This window comes from Oncorhynchus gorbuscha, linkage group LG03 (assembly GCF_021184085.1).
Source record: "Oncorhynchus gorbuscha isolate QuinsamMale2020 ecotype Even-year linkage group LG03, OgorEven_v1.0, whole genome shotgun sequence".
In the NCBI taxonomy this organism is placed as follows: domain Eukaryota; kingdom Metazoa; phylum Chordata; class Actinopteri; order Salmoniformes; family Salmonidae; genus Oncorhynchus; species Oncorhynchus gorbuscha.
The window spans coordinates 45,535,332-45,552,763 of NC_060175.1; positions in this window are offsets into that span (position 1 = coordinate 45,535,332).

The following is a 17,432-nucleotide window of genomic DNA, read 5'->3' on the forward strand; positions in this document are numbered from 1 at the left end:
CCACTTTAAGCTGTACACTCCACAGAGCTGGGCTTTTTAGAAGAGTGGCCAGAAAAAAGCCATTGCTGAAAGAAAAAATAAGCAAACACATTTGGTGTTTGCAGAAATGCATGTGGGAGATTCCCCAGACATATGGAAGAAGGTACTCTGGTCAGACGAGACTAAATTTGAGCTTTTTGGTCATCCATTCAAAGAAGTTGGAACTAAGAACAGATATAGCCCTTGGTTCTCCAGACTTGAGTGCCCTTGACCAGCACAAAACATCCTGTTGCGTGCTGCATTAGCATCGAATAGCCCCCGCGATACGCAACTTTTCAGGGAAGTTAGGAACCAACATACAGTCAGTTAGGAAAGCAAAGGCTAGCTTTTTCAAACAGAAATGTGCATCCTGTAGCACAAATTCTAAAAAGTGTTGGGATACTGTAAAGTTAATGGAGAACAAGAGCACCTCCTCCTCTAGGAAACACTGTCACCACCGATAAATCCACGATAATCAAGAATTTCAATCATTTTTTCTATGGCTGCCCATGCTTTCCACCTGGCTACCCCCCCCCCCCGCTTCACCTTCACCCAAATCCAGATAGCTGAAAGAACTGCAAAATCTTTCTAAAGTCTTCGAAAGCCAAGTTAACAAACAGATCACCGACCATTTCGAATCCCACCGTACCTTCTCCGCTATGCAATCTGGTTTCTGAGCTGGTCACGGGTGCACCTCAGCCACACTCAAGGTTCTAAACGATATCATAAGCACCATTGATAAAAGACAGTACTGTGCAGCCGTCTTCATTGATCTGGCCAAGGCTTTCGACTCTGTCAATCACAGCATTCTTATCGGCAGACTCAAGAGCCTTGGTTTCTCAAATGACTGCCTAGCCTGGTTCACCAACTACTTCTCAGATAGACATCAGTGTGTCAAATCGGAGGGCCTGTTGTCCAGACCTCTGGCAGTCTCTATGAGGGTGCCACAGGGTTCAATTCTCGGGCCAACTCTTTTCTCTGTACATATCAATGATGTCGCTCTTGCTGCTGGTGATTCTCTGATGCACCTCTACCCTGACGACACCATTCTGTATATCTCTGGCCCTTCTTTGGACACTGTGTTAACAAACCTCCAGACGAGCTTCAATGCCATGCAACAATCCTTCCGTGGCCTCCAACTGCTCTAAAATGCTAGTAAAACTTGCATCACTTGCATCACTACTCTGGACGGTTCTGACTTAGAATATGTTGACAACTGTAACGTTCGTCGTCTTCCTCTGATGAGGAGTAAGAGAGGTCAGACCAATTTGCAGCGTGGTAAGTGTCCATAATGATAACACTAAACAAAATAACAACGAAGAATGAACTAAACGAAACAGTCCTGTCTGGTGTAGACACAAAACAGAAAACAGAAAACAATCACCCACGAAACACAATAGAAAACAGGCTACCTAAATATGGTTCTCAATCAGGGACAACGATTGACAGCTGCCTCTGATTGAGAACCATACCAGTCCAAACACAGAAATAGCAAATCATAGAAAAACTAACATAGACAACCCACCCAACTCACGCCCTGACCATACTAAAACAAAGACATAATAAAAGAACTAAGGTCAGAACGTGACAACAACTACAAGTACCTAGGTGTCTGGTTAGAAGGTAAACTATACTTCCAGGCTCACAATCCAAAATTAAATCTAGAATTGGCTACCTATTTCGCAACAAAGCCTCCTTCACTCATGCTGCTAAACATACCCCCAATACCCCGACTATCCCACCAATCCTTGACTTTGGTGATGTCATTTACAAAATAGCCTCCAACACTCTCCTCAGCAAGTCCTCAGCAAGTCCCATATACTACCCACCACTTTGACCTGTATGCTCTCATTGGCTGGCAATCGCTTCATATTCATCGCCAAACCCACTGGCTCCAGGTAATCTATAATTCTTTGCTAGGTAAAGCCCCACCTATTTTCAGCTCACTGGTAAACATAGCAACACCCACCCGTAGCACACTCTCCAGCAGGTATATTTCACTGGTCATCCCCAAAGCCAACTCTTCATTTGGCTGCCTTTCCTTCCAGTTCTCTCCTGCCAATGACTGGAACGAATTGCAAAAATTGCTGAAGCTGGAGACTTATATCTCCCTCACTAACTTTAAGTATCAGCTGTCAAAGCAGCTTACTGAACACTGCAGCTGTACACAGCCCATCTGTAAATAGCCCACCCAACTACATCGTCCCCATATTGTTATTTATTTTTGCTCTTTTGCACCCCATTATCTCTAGTTGCACATCATCATCTGCACATCTATCATTCCAGTGTTAATGCTAAATTGTAATTATTTTGCCACTATGGCCTATTTATTGCCTCACCTCCCTAATCTTAGTACATTTGCACACACTGTATACAGATTTTTCTATTGTGTTAATGACTGTACGTTTGTTTATCCCATGTGTAACTCTGTGTTGTTATTTTTGTTGCACTGCTTTGCTTTATCTTGGCCAGGTCGCAGTTGTAAATGAGAACTTGTTCTCATCTGTAGAACCTGGTTAAATCAAGTTGAAATAAAAAACATAAAATAAACAAAAATCAAGGAAAATGCTATGTTTGGCGCAAACCCAACACCTTTCATCACCCCTAGTGTCACGTTCTGACCATAGTTCTGTTATTTTATTCTTTGTTTTAGTATGGTCAGGGCGTGAGTTGGGGTGGACAGTCTATGTTGGTTTTTGTGTTCGGCCTAGTATGGTTCTCAATCAGAGGCAGGTGTCGTTAGTTGTCTCTGATTGAAAATCATATTTAGGTAGCCTGGGTTTCACTTTGGTTTGTGGGTGTTTGTTTCCGTGTGAGTGTTTGGGTCACACGGTACTATTTCGGTTTTGGTATATTCATGTCATTGTTTATTGTTTTGATTCAGTGATCAGTGCTTTCTTTTATTAAAATCATCATGAACACTTACCATGCTGCATTTTGGTCCGATCCTTACTCCTCCTCAGACGAAGAGGAGGAAATCCGTTACACCGAGAAACCATCCCCACAGTGCATGGTGGTGGCAGCATCATGCTGTTGGGTTGTTTTTCATCGGCAAGGACTGGGAAACTGGTCAGAATTGAAGAAATGATGGATGGCGCTAAATACAGGGAAATCCTTGAGGGAAACCTGTTTCAGTCTTCCAGAGTTTTGAGACTGGGACGGAGGTTCACCTTCCAGCAAGACAATGGCCCTAAGCATACTGCTAAAACAACACTCAATCCAATTGAGAATCTGTGGTTTGACTTAAAGATTGATGTACACCAGCGGAACCCATCCAACTTTAAGGAGCTGGAGCAGTTTTGCCTTGAAGAATGGACAAAAATCCCAGTGGCTAGATGTGCCAAGCTTATAGAGACATACCCCAAGAGACTTGCAGCTGTAATTGGCATAAATGGCATAATTGCTGCAAAAGGTGGCTCTACAAAGTATTGACTTTGGGGGGTGAATCTTAATATTTTTTTTATCTTCAAAGTGGTAGGCATGTTGTGTAAATCAAATTATACAAACCCCCCAAAAAACAATTTTAATTCCAGGTTGTAAAAAAGGAAAAATTACAAGGGGGTGAATACTTTCGCAAGCCACTGTATGTGTAAAAAAAGGGAAATATATATATTTTATATTATATATATATATATATATATATATATATATATATATATATATATATATATATCTCCTAGATTTAGGACAGACACTTCAAACATTTCAGACACTTCTTATGATTTATTTTTGGACTGTCCTTTTGCCATTTATGAATGTGTTATACAATGGGTTTCTATGGGCTTAAGTATTACAGGCTTAATATATATTTTATCAAATCATTTTTAAATACTTTTTTTATACCTAAAGGGTCCTACAATTAAAAAAAAAAATAGCTAAATGATCCATATTATGACCACCTTAAAACAATTCCATATGTCATCTTAGCACCCCCAACATCTTAGAATTAAGTAATTTTTTATACTTACCCAGAGTCAGCTGAACTCATAGATAGCATTTGTATGTCTCTGAGTGTAGTTTCAAGGAAGTTAGCTGGCTAACTCACTGATCCTGCTTTGTAGTATAGCCTACCATTCTGTTCTCCTTGATTCCACCATAGTCACCTCATAGAAGGTGAAAGCTCTAATGAATATATTTTTATTGTCACATAGGTCTAGTGAAATGTGTTTAGTGAATGCCTACTGTCCATTTATTTCACATTAGTGCAGATGAAGGTAAAATGAATGCACCCCCTTTGAGCAGATAATTAATGAGAAGAAAAGTGTGTCTCTTAGATCAATGTTCCTCATCAAAAAGAGATGAGGTTTATCTAAGACCACTGGTTCTCAGCATGATTAACACCAAAGCCTTCCTGCTGATCATCAGCTTTCTCTCTCCTGCTGAGGCCTCAGGGTCATTTTAGCCTGCGTGGTCAGGAGGCTGAGAGGTTATTGGCCAGTGATCAGTGCATGACTGATCTGTGTGGCTGGTGGGCCGCTGATGTCACAATGAGTCAGAGAGCCCCAGGGGAAGATGGAAGAAGTTCAGCCATTCTGTTCCACAGGTGGGGCTTCTCCCAGACAGGATGTGACAAACTGTTCTAGCTGAGTGAGCCAGAACATATGGAGGTGGTCTGGATAATTTATCATCTTAGAACGCTGAAGAACTGTTCTGAACCTGTGCTTATATACAGACAGATACTGAAAATGTGACATTATCTTTGACTATTGTTTTCCTTGGTTTGTTCTAGGAACAAAACTGTCAGCCTACCACATTCACATTTTTAAGAGTACAATATTTTGATATGTAATGCAGGTGAGTAACGTGTGTGATGGAAAAGGTTGAGTTTCACACACAGCGGGTGCTGACTTCTGTTTCAGTCAAAGGTGATAACTGAAGGGTAGGATAACACGCTTTGAGAAATGCCCCCTTCCTCATTTGTTCGAACTTAAGCATTTACACACACACACACACACACGCACGCACGCACGCACGCACACGCACACGCACACGCACACGCACACACACGACACAGTCTCTCCAAAACATCCAATCCAACTTGGAGCATTCTTAAACATGGAGTTCCGTGAATGGCTGAGATAGTTGAATGATCCCTGACGTGCTTGGCACCTTGTACAGATTTGCAGTTGACAAAACTGATGTGTTAGTGGTGACCCCGTTTTCTAAATGGAGGGCCATAAAACCTCCCCCCAGCCCACCATCCCCCCAGCCCCCACAGGTGTCCCAGGTCTCTGGGGCCTGGTGTGTTACGTAGGGTTACTCTGAGCAGTTAGAGCTGCTAGTGGCCAGAGCAGAGCCAAGACAGACAGCCAGACAGAGACGAATCAAATAAAAAATGTTTAAGTCACATGTGCCGAATAGAACAGGTGTAGTAGACCTTACAGTGAAATGCTTAATTACAAGCACATAACCAACAATGCAGTTTAAAAAATATGAATAAGAATAAGAAATAAAAGTAACAAGCAGTTAAAGAGCAGCAGTAAAATAACAATAGCGAGACTATATACAGGGGGTACCAGTACAGAGTCAATGTGCGGGGGCACCGGTTAGTCGAGGTAATTGAGGTAATATGTACATGTAGGTAGAGTTATTAAAGTGACTATGCATAGATAATAACAGAGAGTAGCAGCAGTGTGGGGGGGGGGCAATGCAAATAGTCTTGGTAGCCATTTGATTAGATGTTCAGGAGTCTAGGCGGTAGAAGCTGTTTAGAAGCCTATTGGACCTAGACATGGCGCACTGGTACCGCTTACCATGCGGTAGCAGAGAGAACAGTCTATGACTAGAGTAGCTGAAGTCTTTGACAATGTTAGGGCCTTCCTCTGACACCACCTGGTATAGAGGTCCTGGATAGCAGGAATCTTGGCCCAAGTGATGTACTGGGCCGTACGCACTACCCTCTGTAGTGGCTTGTGGTCGGAGACCGAGCAGTTGCCATACCAGGCAGTGATGCAACCAGTCAGGATGCTCTCGACTGGGCAGCTGTAGAACCTTTTGAGGATCTGAGGACCCATGCTAAATCTTCTCAGTCTCCTGAGGGGGAATAGGTTTTGTCGTGGCCTCTTCACGACTGTCTTGGTGTGCTTGGACCATGTTAGTTTGTTGGTGATGTGGACACCAAGGAACTTGAAGCTCTCAACCTGTTCCACTACAGCCCGTCGATAAGAATGGGGGCGTGTTCGGTCCTCCGGTTCCTGTAGTCCACAATCATCTCCTTTGTCTTGCTCACGTTGAGGAAGAGGTTGTTGTCTTGGCACCACATGACCAGGTCTCTGACCTCCTCCCTATACGCTGTCTCATCGTTGTCAGTGATCAGGCCTACCGCTGTTGTGTCATCTGCAAACTTAATGATGGTGTTGGAGACTGAAAAAGCACCACTGAGGGTGCTCGTGTTGATGATCAGCGTGGCGGATTTCTTGTTACCTACCCTTACCACCTGGGGGGGGGCCCATCAGGAAGTCCCGGATCCAGTTTCAGAGGGAGGTGTTTAGTCCCAGGGTCCTTAGATTAATGATAAGTTTTGAGGGCGTTATGGTGTTGAACGCTGAGCTGTAGTCAATGAATAGCATTCTCACATAGGTGTTATTTTTGTTCAGGTGGGAAAGGGCTGTGTGGTGTGTAATAGAAATTGCACCATCTGTGGATCTATTAGAGCGGTATGCAAATTGGTGTGGGTCTAGGATTTCTGGGATAATGATGTGGATGTGAGCCATGACCAGCCTTTCAAAGCACTTCATGTCTACAGATCTGAGTGCTACTGGTAGGCTCGTGTCACTGGACAGTTCTCGGCTGTGCTTCCCTTTGTAGTCTGTAATGGTATGCAAGCCCTGCCACATCCGACTAGTGTTGGAGCCGGTGTAGTACGATTCGATCTTAGTCCTTTATTGACTCTTTGCCTGCTTGATGGTTCGTCGGAGGGCATAGCGGGATTTCTTATTAACATCCGGGTTAGAGTCCCGCTCCTTGAAAGCGGCAGCACTAGCCTTCAGCTCAGTGCGGATGTTGCCTGTAATACATGGCATCTGGTGGGGACGACGTCATCAGCACTTATTGATGGGGCGGCAGGGTAGCCTAGTGGTTAGAGCGTTGGACTAGTAACCGGAAGGTTGCAAGTTCATATCCCTGAGCTGACAAGGTACAAATCTGTCGTTCTGCCCCTGAACAGGCAGTTAACCCACTGTTCCTAGGCCGTCATTGAAAATAAGAATTTGTTCTTAACTGACTTGCCTAGTTAAATAAAGGTAAAAATAAAATAAAATTGATGAAGCCAATGACTGATGTGGTGTACTCCTCAGTTCCATAGGAAGAATCTGGGAACATATTCCAGTCTGTGATAGCAAAACAGTACTTGTAGCTTAGCATCTGCTTCATCTGACCACTTTCATTTTGCATCCAGGTGTAATTTTTGCTTGTAATCAGGAATCAGGAGGATAAAATGATGGTCAGATTTGCCAAGTGGAGAGCTTTGTACACATCTCTGTGTGTGGAATAAAGGTGGTCTAGAGTTTTTTTCCCCTCTGGTTGCACATTTAACATGCTGATTGAAATTTGGTAAAACAGAGGGCCGCCTTTGGATGAGCGTTTCCTGTTTGCTAATGGTGGAATACAGCTCATTGAGTGCGGTCTTAGTGTCAGCATCGGTCTGTGGTGGCATGTAGACAGATACAAAAAATACAGATAAACTTTTTAGGTAGTTAATGTGGTCTACAGCTTATCATGAGATACTCTACCTTAGGTTGCAAAACCTTGAGAATTCCTTAGATATTCGTGGACCAGCTGTTGTTTACATGCATGCAGTCCGCCAGCCTTTGTCTTTCCAAACGTTGCTGTTCTATCCTACCGCTGCAGCGTATAACCAGCCAGCTGTATGTTGATAATGTCATCGTTCAGCCACGAATCCGTGAAGCATAAGAATATTACAGTTTTTAATGTCCCGCTGGTAGTTTAATCTTCATAGTAGGTCGTCAATTTTATTTTCCAATGATTGTACGTTAGCTGAAAGAGCGGAAGGCAGGGGGGTTTATTAGATCGCCTATGATTTCTCAGAATGCAGCCTGACCTCCATCCTCTTTTCCTCTATCGTCTCTTCACGCAAATGACAGGGATTTGGGCCTGTACCCGGGAAAGAAGTACGTCGTTCACATTGGGCTCGTCGGACTCGTTAAATTTAAAAAAGGTTCTGCCAGTTCGTGGTGAGTAATCGCTGTTCTGATGTTCAGAAGTTATTTTTGGTCATAAGAGACGGTAGCAGCAACATTATGTACAAAATAAGTTTTAAAAAATAAGTTACAACTGCAAAAAAATGTACATAAAAACACAATCTGTTGGGAGAACATAAAACGTCAGCCATCTTCTCCGTCTACAGACAGACAGACAGACAGACAGACAGACAGACAGACAGACAGACAGACAGACAGACAGACAGACAGACAGACAGACAGACAGACAGACAGACAGACAGACAGACAGACAGACAGACAGACAGACAGACAGACAGACAGACAGACAGACAGACAGACAGACAGACAGACAGACAGACAGACAGACAGACAGACAGACAGACAGACAGACAGACAGACAGACAGACAGACATGGGAGTCTGGGGGGTATATTGTCAAGGTGGGTTCCTCAGTAAGCAACAAAACAGTCCAATTGACAGGACCCAATATATGTCCAATATATGTCCAGTCAGTAGTGAGAGAGGGAGAAGTGGAGAGAGAGAGTAAATGCTGGTGTGTGTGTGTGTGTACAAGAGAGTGGGGGGAGAGAGAAAGGGGGAGAAAAGGAGATAGAGGAATGGCTGCGCTGATCCGGGGTGTGTGAGCTGAGCCAGTTGAGGGGGCTGTTGCTGGACGGCCATACGGATGGTCAGTAGAGGGACGTGTGTGGATGTCAACTGGCCATCAGTCATGCAGAGAGAGAGAGCTCCAGCAGGGGTTCAGCAGTAATCCACAAAACAGCTGTGTGGAAAAGGGCCTTGAGAGACTGGTGCACTCTCATGGACTGTCTCTCTCAAGGCCTGTCACATCCCCTGACCCCCACAACATCAACAGCCCGGAGAGTCCCCTAGCTTTCTAAAACTGACTGTAAAACAGCCTCTCCAGTCCCATAGCTTCCAAAACCGACTCCAAAACATCCTTTCTGTTGCCTACCTTCTACAACTGCCTCTCTGTTCCATAAAACTGATTCAAGATCATCTTAGTAGACCCCTGCTCCCTAAAATAGTCTCTCTCAGAACATACAGGTTAGAAAAGAAACATGGAGCAAGATAAAGAAAATAGCATGTTACTCTGTACACAATACCTGATGCAACTCTTTGTCTTTTCAGTCTGTTTTCTGGCAGTATACCTTGAGTCACGTCCATCAATCTGGGAGGATTTATCTTCCTGGGAGCCTATGAGAAGGTCCGACTCACTCTGATATAAAGGCCCTGTATTTGGCCTGGGGAGAGGAGAGGGGAGGGCAGATGGGAGAGTAGAGGGTTGTCCCTGGAGGGCCCTGTGCTGTGCTGTCCCAACCTGAACCGGCCCTCATATTGCAGGCCCCAGGACCCGAGGAGGAACACCTGGTGCCTGTGGCGAGTCATCCCTGATCGCATTACCCCGAGGTCTGCATTCCTGCTCATCAGTGCACTGCAGATTGAGTTTAACTGCCTGAATTCCAGTTATTTAACAACACGGATCGCTTTCAAAAGAAACGTACACCTCCGAGCCAGAGGAGCTACACTGTATGACCACGTGTGAGTGGAAATGGTACTAAAAGCCATCTTTTTATACTACGAACCTTATTGTGATTATTTTTGTTCCTTGTGACCTCTTTCTCCAGGTCTCCCAATGGTGAACTTCATTGTCAAAAGCTGGGTAATTAAAGGTAAAATGCAGCCATTTTTAACTCAATATCAATAATTTCTCTCAATATTAAGTACCTTACTGTGATTGTTTTCAATTAAAATGGTCAAAAAGAAACACAATTGGCTTCGTAGCAAAGAGCAATTACTCAAGCAAGAATTTATCTTGGACTGTCTGAGAGTGGTCTGGGTGGGAGGGAAAAACGGAAAACTAGCTGTTATTAGCCCGAGAAGTCTATTAACTAATTTACCGCCTGGTGTCATCACCAGGCAGTCCAAAACTTCATCCGACCACTACAGGCTGAAATTGTAGGTGGTCTTTTCAAACAATTTCACAGTATTATTCCAACCTCATAGTGTGGAAATGTATATAGAAATCATGTTTTTAAATGGTAGAATAATGGCGACCTCACCATCCAAGGTCCTCTCTGTTATTCAGTATGAGAATACAGTGAAAAGCCACCAGGGAGCCATTCACCCCAGAAATAGCCTATTAGAGAAGTATCAAGGGCTCATCCACTTGCAGGCTAAATTAGCAGGCATAAATGAATTGCCTGAGCGGGGTCGGCGGAAACCGGAAGCATCCAGTTTTCAGGCATCGCCTCTTCTCTGCTTTTCCCCTGAAAACCGGATGCTTCAAGTGTCTTTCAACCACACCAAGGGTGCCTGCAGGCTGTGTGTCATCGGTGTTAGATGGGACCCGAGGCCTAGGGCCTGTGATTCTGGTGGATTATACACTAATTTACTAGAGGATTTGTGTCACCATAACTGTCATCACATGAATGCAGATGGATGGACAAACTACAATAATGGACTTTTAGCCAGCTCTCATCGAATGGGTTGTAATTAAAGGTATGTACCACAATTAAATTGACCACCTGCTTTACCCAGTATTAAAAACTGGTCAATACTCAATGACATCCTGAATAGATATCAACCTTGAACTCTCTATTGTGTTGATGAACAACCAGAGTATGGAGCAAGCATAAAAATAAAATACTTTCCCCAAAAACAGGTGGTACATTTACAACGGGGCCATGTTTTGTGAATAAACCCCAGTAGAGGTCACCAGCCTGAAGTCGTAAAACCCGGAAATGAGTTAACTCTGGTTCGTTCCGCCATCCCTATGGGGAAAATGATTGGGCAAAGAATAGGGTTTTGGAATAATGTCTGAAAATCGTATCCGTTTTGTTCTATGAGATATCAAATAAAATGTTTGTTTTGTCACACCTGTCGCTGAATACAACAGGTGTAGTAGCCCTTACTGTGAAATGCATACTTACAAAGCCTTAACCAACAATGCAGAGTTTTTAAAAAAGAATATAAGAAAAATGTGTTAAACTAAAGGAAAAATAGTAACACAATAAAATAATGAGGCTAGATATAATGTGCCATTTAGCAGACACTTTTATCCAAAGCAATTTACAGTCATCTGTAGATACATTTTTCCAAGTGGGAATCAAACTCGCAACCCTTGCCGTTGCAAGCTCCATGCTCTACCAACTGAGCCACACGGGACCATACACAAGTAGTACCGGTACCAACTCAATGTGCAGGGGGTATAAGTTAGTCGAGGTAATTCATGTAATCTGTACATGTAGGTGTGTGTGTGTGTGTGTGTGTGTGTGTGTGTGTGTGTGTGTGTGTGTGTGTGTGTGTGTGTGTGTGTGTGTGTGTGTGTGTGTGTGTGTGTGTGTGTGTGTGTGTGTGTGTGTGTGTGTGTGTGTGTGTTGGAACGTCAGTGTATTATGTGTGAGTGTGTGGTTAGAATCCATTGAGTGAACATCGAGCCTGTACAAGAGTGCAAAAAATAAGAATAAAATAAGGGGGTCAATGTAAATAGTCCAGGTGGCCATTTGATGAACAGTTCAGCAGTCTTAAGTCTTGAGGGTAGAAACTGTTAAGGAGTCTTTTAGTCCCAGACTTGGTGCTCCAGTACCACTTGCCATGTGATAGCAGAGAGAACAGTCTATGACTTGGGTGGCTGGATTCTTTGACAATTTTTAGGGCATTCCTCTGACACCGCCTGGTATAGAGTTCCTGGATGGCTCGGCCCCAGTGATGTACTGGGCCGTGCACACTACCCTCTGTAGCGAATGGCGGTCGGATGCCGAGCAGTTGCCATACGAAGCGGTGATGCAACCAGGATGCTCTCGATGGTGCAGCTGTAGAACTTTTTGAGGATCTGAGGACCCATGACAAATATTTTCAGCCTCTTAATAGGCGTCGTCTTGCCCTCTTCACAACTGTCTTGGTGTGTTTGGACCATGATAGGTCCTTAGTGATGTGGACACCAAGAAACTTGAAGCTCTCGACCCGCTCCACTACAACCCTGTCGATGTGAATGGGGGTGTGCTCTGCCCTCATTTTCCTGTAGTCACGATCGTCTCCTTTGTCTTGCTCACATTGAGGAAGAGGTTGTTGTCCTGGTTCCACACTGCCAGGCCTCCTCCCTATAGGCGGTCTTATCAGTTAACACTTTATGAAACAGGAAGCCTTTAAAAGCTTTTTAAAATTACATAAGTGCTTAAAATTTCACAAAAAGTGATATTAGCTGATGAAGCGTTCCTCATAGGACAAAACATATAAGATCCCCTACAGACCTAATTTTGGGCGTTTATCCCAAAATGTATAGGCTTTGTCCACAAAAAGACACCATGACTATTTATCTCAATTGTGTCCTTCAGATGTTTGTTGGAAGGAAGGTAAAGACCATTAAAGCCTGGGAGGGCAAGAGGGAGATGAATGTTACACAGGTGGGAATGTTTGTCACACAGCCTGTCACTAAGCTGTTGGGGAACAATACCATGCATTTGATTGGTGCACCAGAGGACCAACTCCTGTCCTGGATGCTGTCAGTCAACAACTGACGGGCGTCCATCTGGAATGCACATTCTGTCCAGCCACTCACACTTGACTTTCGAGATGGACCTCCTATGTAAACTCAGCCAAGAAGAAACACCCTCTCACTGTCAACTGTGTTGATTTTCAGCAAATTAACATGTGTAAATATTTGTATGAACATAAGAAGATTCAACAACTGAGACATAAACTGAAAAGTTCCACAGACATGTGACTAACAGAAATTGAATAATGTGTCCCTGAACAAAGGGGGGGTCAAAATCAAAAGTAACAGTCAGTATCTGGTCCTTCTGTAGCTCAGTTGGTAGAGCATGGCGCTTGTAACGCCAGGGTAGTGGGTTCGATCCCCGGGACCACCCATACGTAGAATGTATGCACACATGACTGTAAGTCGCTTTGGATAAAAGCGTCTGCTAAATGGCATATATTATCTGGTGTGGCCATCAGCTGCATTAAGTACCGCAGTGCATCTGCTTCTCATGGACTGCACCAGATTTGCCAGTTCTTGCTGTGAGATGTTACCCCACTCTTCCACCAAGGCACCTGCAAGTTCCCAGACATTTCTGGGGGGGAATGGCCCTAGCCCCCACCCTCCGATCCAACAGGTCCCAGACGTGCTCAATGGGATTGAGATCCAGGCTCTTTGCTGGCCATGGCAGAACACTGACATTCCTGTCTTGAAGGAAATCACACACAGAATGAGCAGTATGGCTTGTGGCATTGTCATGCTGGAGGGTCATGTCAGGGTGAGCCTGCAAGAAGGGTACCACATGAGGGAGGAGGATGTCTTCCCTGTAGTGCACAGCATTGAGATTGCCTGCAATGACAAGCTCAGTCATATGATGCAGTGCACTTCGCCCCAGACCATGATGGACCCTCCACCTCCAAATCGATCCCGCTCCAGAGTACAGGCCTCGGGGTAATGCTCATTCCTTTGACGATAAACACGAATCTGACCATCACCCACAAAACCGTGAAGAGCACTTTTTGCCAGTCCTGTCTGGTCCAGCGACGGTGGGTTTGTGCCCATAGGCGACGTTGTTGCCGGTGATGTCTGGTGAGGACTTGCCTTACAACAGGCCTACAAGTCCTCAGTCCAGCCTCTTTCAGCCTATTGCGGACAGTCTGAGCACTGAGGAGGGATTGTGCATTCCTGGTGTAACTCGGGCAGTTGTTGTTGCCATCCTGTACCTGTCCCGCAGGTGTGACGTTCGGATGTACAGATCCTGTGCAGGTGTTGTTACACATGGTCTGCCACTGCGAGGACGGTCAGCTGTCCGTCCTGTCTCCCTGTAGTACGGTCTTAGGCGTCTCACAGTACGGACATTGCAATTTATTGCCCTGGCCACATCTGCAGTCCTCATGCCTCCTTGCAGCATGCCTAAGGCACTTTCACACAGATGAGTATGGACCCTGGGCATCTTTCTTTTGGTGTTTTTCCAGTCAGTAGAAAGGCCTCTTTAGTGTCCTAGGTTTTCATAACTGTGACCTTAATTGCCTACCGTCTGTAAGCTGTTAGTGCCTTAACGACTTTCACAGGTGCATATTCATGGTTTATGGTTCATTGAACAAGCATGGGAATCAGGGTTTAAACCCTTTACAATGAAGATCTGTGAAGTGAATTGGATTTTTACAAATGATCTTTGAAAGACCATCTTTTTTTCTGTTGATTTACATTGAGGCAGAAGACATGAATGCGTTCTCTATGCTTTTAACAAAGTAGTCTAAACCAATGCGTTTGCTTTGCCTAGCCCATTTGAGACCACATTATTGAACCACAAAGACAAGGAAAAACATACTACACATTTATATAATAGCAAAAATGTGATTTTATTAGACACTTCAATGTTTAAGCTTTGACATTGGTACAATGGTTTCAGACAGTTTATTTCAATAAATTACTGCACATTACCCCTGCATCCATTCAGGCGTTGACATAATGGGCCGACACTCTACTGACAACTTATGACTGACCATCTAGAATTCCTGCTCTCTGAAGAATATTCTCATAAGTCAAACAATTTGACCCATTTTTGATAAAGTAAATAGCAAAACAAGTGCTTACAAACAATTAGCCTAGAAAATGGCTAAACATATGCATACATTACAAAATGTAATTCTGTTTAAACTGACATTCACAGTATCTGGTTTTGTCAGCCCAGTTTACCCAGGCCTGTAGACAGGGGGCATTTCTCCTAAGGTTGGAAGGGGGACATTTCACAAGTTTCCCAACAGTCAGCTGTTGATAGAATTTAGAGGTGTTCAGTTTGTACCAGTCAATAATAAAAACAGGTTTTTGTACCATTATCATAATGATGATGATTATTATTATCAGTATTATTGTGTGTGGTGCTCTGACAAAGGCGAAATACTGGCCATTCCCTGTGTGCACACACACACAACAGTGAGACATGATAGCAATCAAACAGTATGACAACGGTCTCAAAATGCCCTCCTGGTAAGAATTCCACATTCCCTTTTACAGCGTGGCAGGTTCATGGTATAGGATAACATACTGGGATGGAAGAGGGGAACCAAATTCATAACAAATGTGTATTCAAAGGATCTGGACCTTTAGTTGAACAAATAAAGAATAATGAAAACAAATGGAGCTGAGGCACTGTGGAGGATCCCTCATTCTGTAACTCTGAAACTTTTTCCAGTGTCTGCCTGTCAGCTGGAAATCTTTACCAGTGTGTGCGCGCGTGTGTGTGTGTGTGTAGGCTACCTGCCCCTCCCCTCCGAAGAATAGGCTACTGTAGCCTACAGAAATTACAAGCAAGATTCAGAAATTAGGGAGAGATTTTTTAACTAGAGAAGAATGTATTAACTTTTTCAATGTTAGTTAAGGATACTATAGTTAACACGTTGGATTGGATTTATTAACTACAAATAGGAAAGACATGTTTTTATTTTCATTCTGGTGCCGCTCGGCACAGCTTGTTAGCTAGCTAGCTCTGGTCCAACGTTAAGCCAACTCTCTGAAGTTCAAAGACTTTCAAAGTTCCTCCATAGAATACACTCTTCCGTAGGTTGAATATTTGTGGGCCTAATTCATATAAATGCATGTAATAAACAAGATGCCCAGCGCTTCAAGCCAAGCCTCCTCTGCTCTCTCTCACTACACAAACTGATTTTCAAAAATATTTAAAAAACTATAGCTTACCCGCTCCATAGCAAGCTGCTCTATCCGCACGAATTGGTGAAGTAATTTAATGTTGGCGTAAAAAAAAAAAAAAAAAAATCACATGTTTAAAAGGGAACAGTAAGGAACGATATAAATCAGTATTTTTGGAGGTTCAAACAGCTTCAGAACTACATTTCCTGTTGTAAAAACAAAATAAGAAAAAAGGTTCTGTAGAGAACAAAACAAAGGGAACAAAAATGTGGTTAAGCCCTGGTTGGTACAGTGCTTTCAGAAAGTATTCAAAGCCTTTTACTTTTTTCACATTTGGTTGAGTTACAACCTGAATTTAAAATGGATTAAATGTTGATGTTTTGTCACTGATCTACACACAATACCCCATAATGTCAATGTGGAGATATGCTTTTAGACATTTTTACAACTTCATAAAAATAAAAAGTTGAAACGTCTTGAGTCAATAAGTATACAACCCCTTTGTTTTGTCAAGCCTAAATAAGTTCAGGAGTAAACATTTTTTTTAACAAGTCACATACGTTGCATAGACTCATGTTGAACATGCTTTTTGAATGACATACAGTGCCTTGCGAAAGTATTCGGCCCCCTTGAACTTTGCGACCTTTTGCCACATTTCAGGCTTCAAACAAAGATATAAAACTGTATTTTTTTTGTGAAGAATGAACAACAAGTGGGACACAATCATGAAGTGGAACAACATTTATTGGATATTTCAAACTTTTTTAACAAATCAAAAACTAAAAAATTGGGCGTGCAAAATTATTCAGCCCCCATAAGTTAATACTTTGTAGCGCCACCTTTTGCTGCGATTACAGCGGTAAGTTGCTTGGGGTAGGTCTATCAGTTTTGCACATCGAGAGACTGAATTTCTTTCTTCCCATTCCTCCTTGCAAAACAGCTCGAGGTTGGATGGAGAGCATTTATGAACAGCAGTTTTCAGTTCTTTCCACAGATTCTCGATTGGATTCAGGTCTGGACTTTGACTTGGCCATTCTAACACCTGGATATGTTTATTTTTGAACAATTCCATTGTAGATTTTGCTTTATGTTTTGGATCATTGTCTTGTTGGAAGACAAATCTCCGTCCCAGTCTCAGGTCTTTTGCAGACTCCATCAGGTTTTCTTCCAGAATGGTCCTGTATTTGGCTCCATCCATCTTCCCATCAATTTTAACCATCTTCCCTGTCCCTGTTGAAGAAAAGCAGGCCCAAACCATGATGCTGCCACCACCATGTTTGACAGTGGGGATGATGTGTTCAGGGTGATGAGCTGTGTTGCTTTTACGCCAAACATAACGTTTTGCATTGTTGCGATTTTTTGTTTCATCTGACCAGAGCACCTTCTTCCACATGTTTGGTGTGTCTCCCAGGTGGCTTGTGGCAAACTTTAAACAACACTTTTTATGGATATCTTTAAGAAATGGCTTTCTTCTTGCCACTCTTCCATAAAGGCCAGATTTGTGCAATATACGACTGATTGTTGTCCTATGGACAGAGTCTTCCACCTCAGCTGTAGATCTCTGCAGTTCATCCAGAGTGATCATGG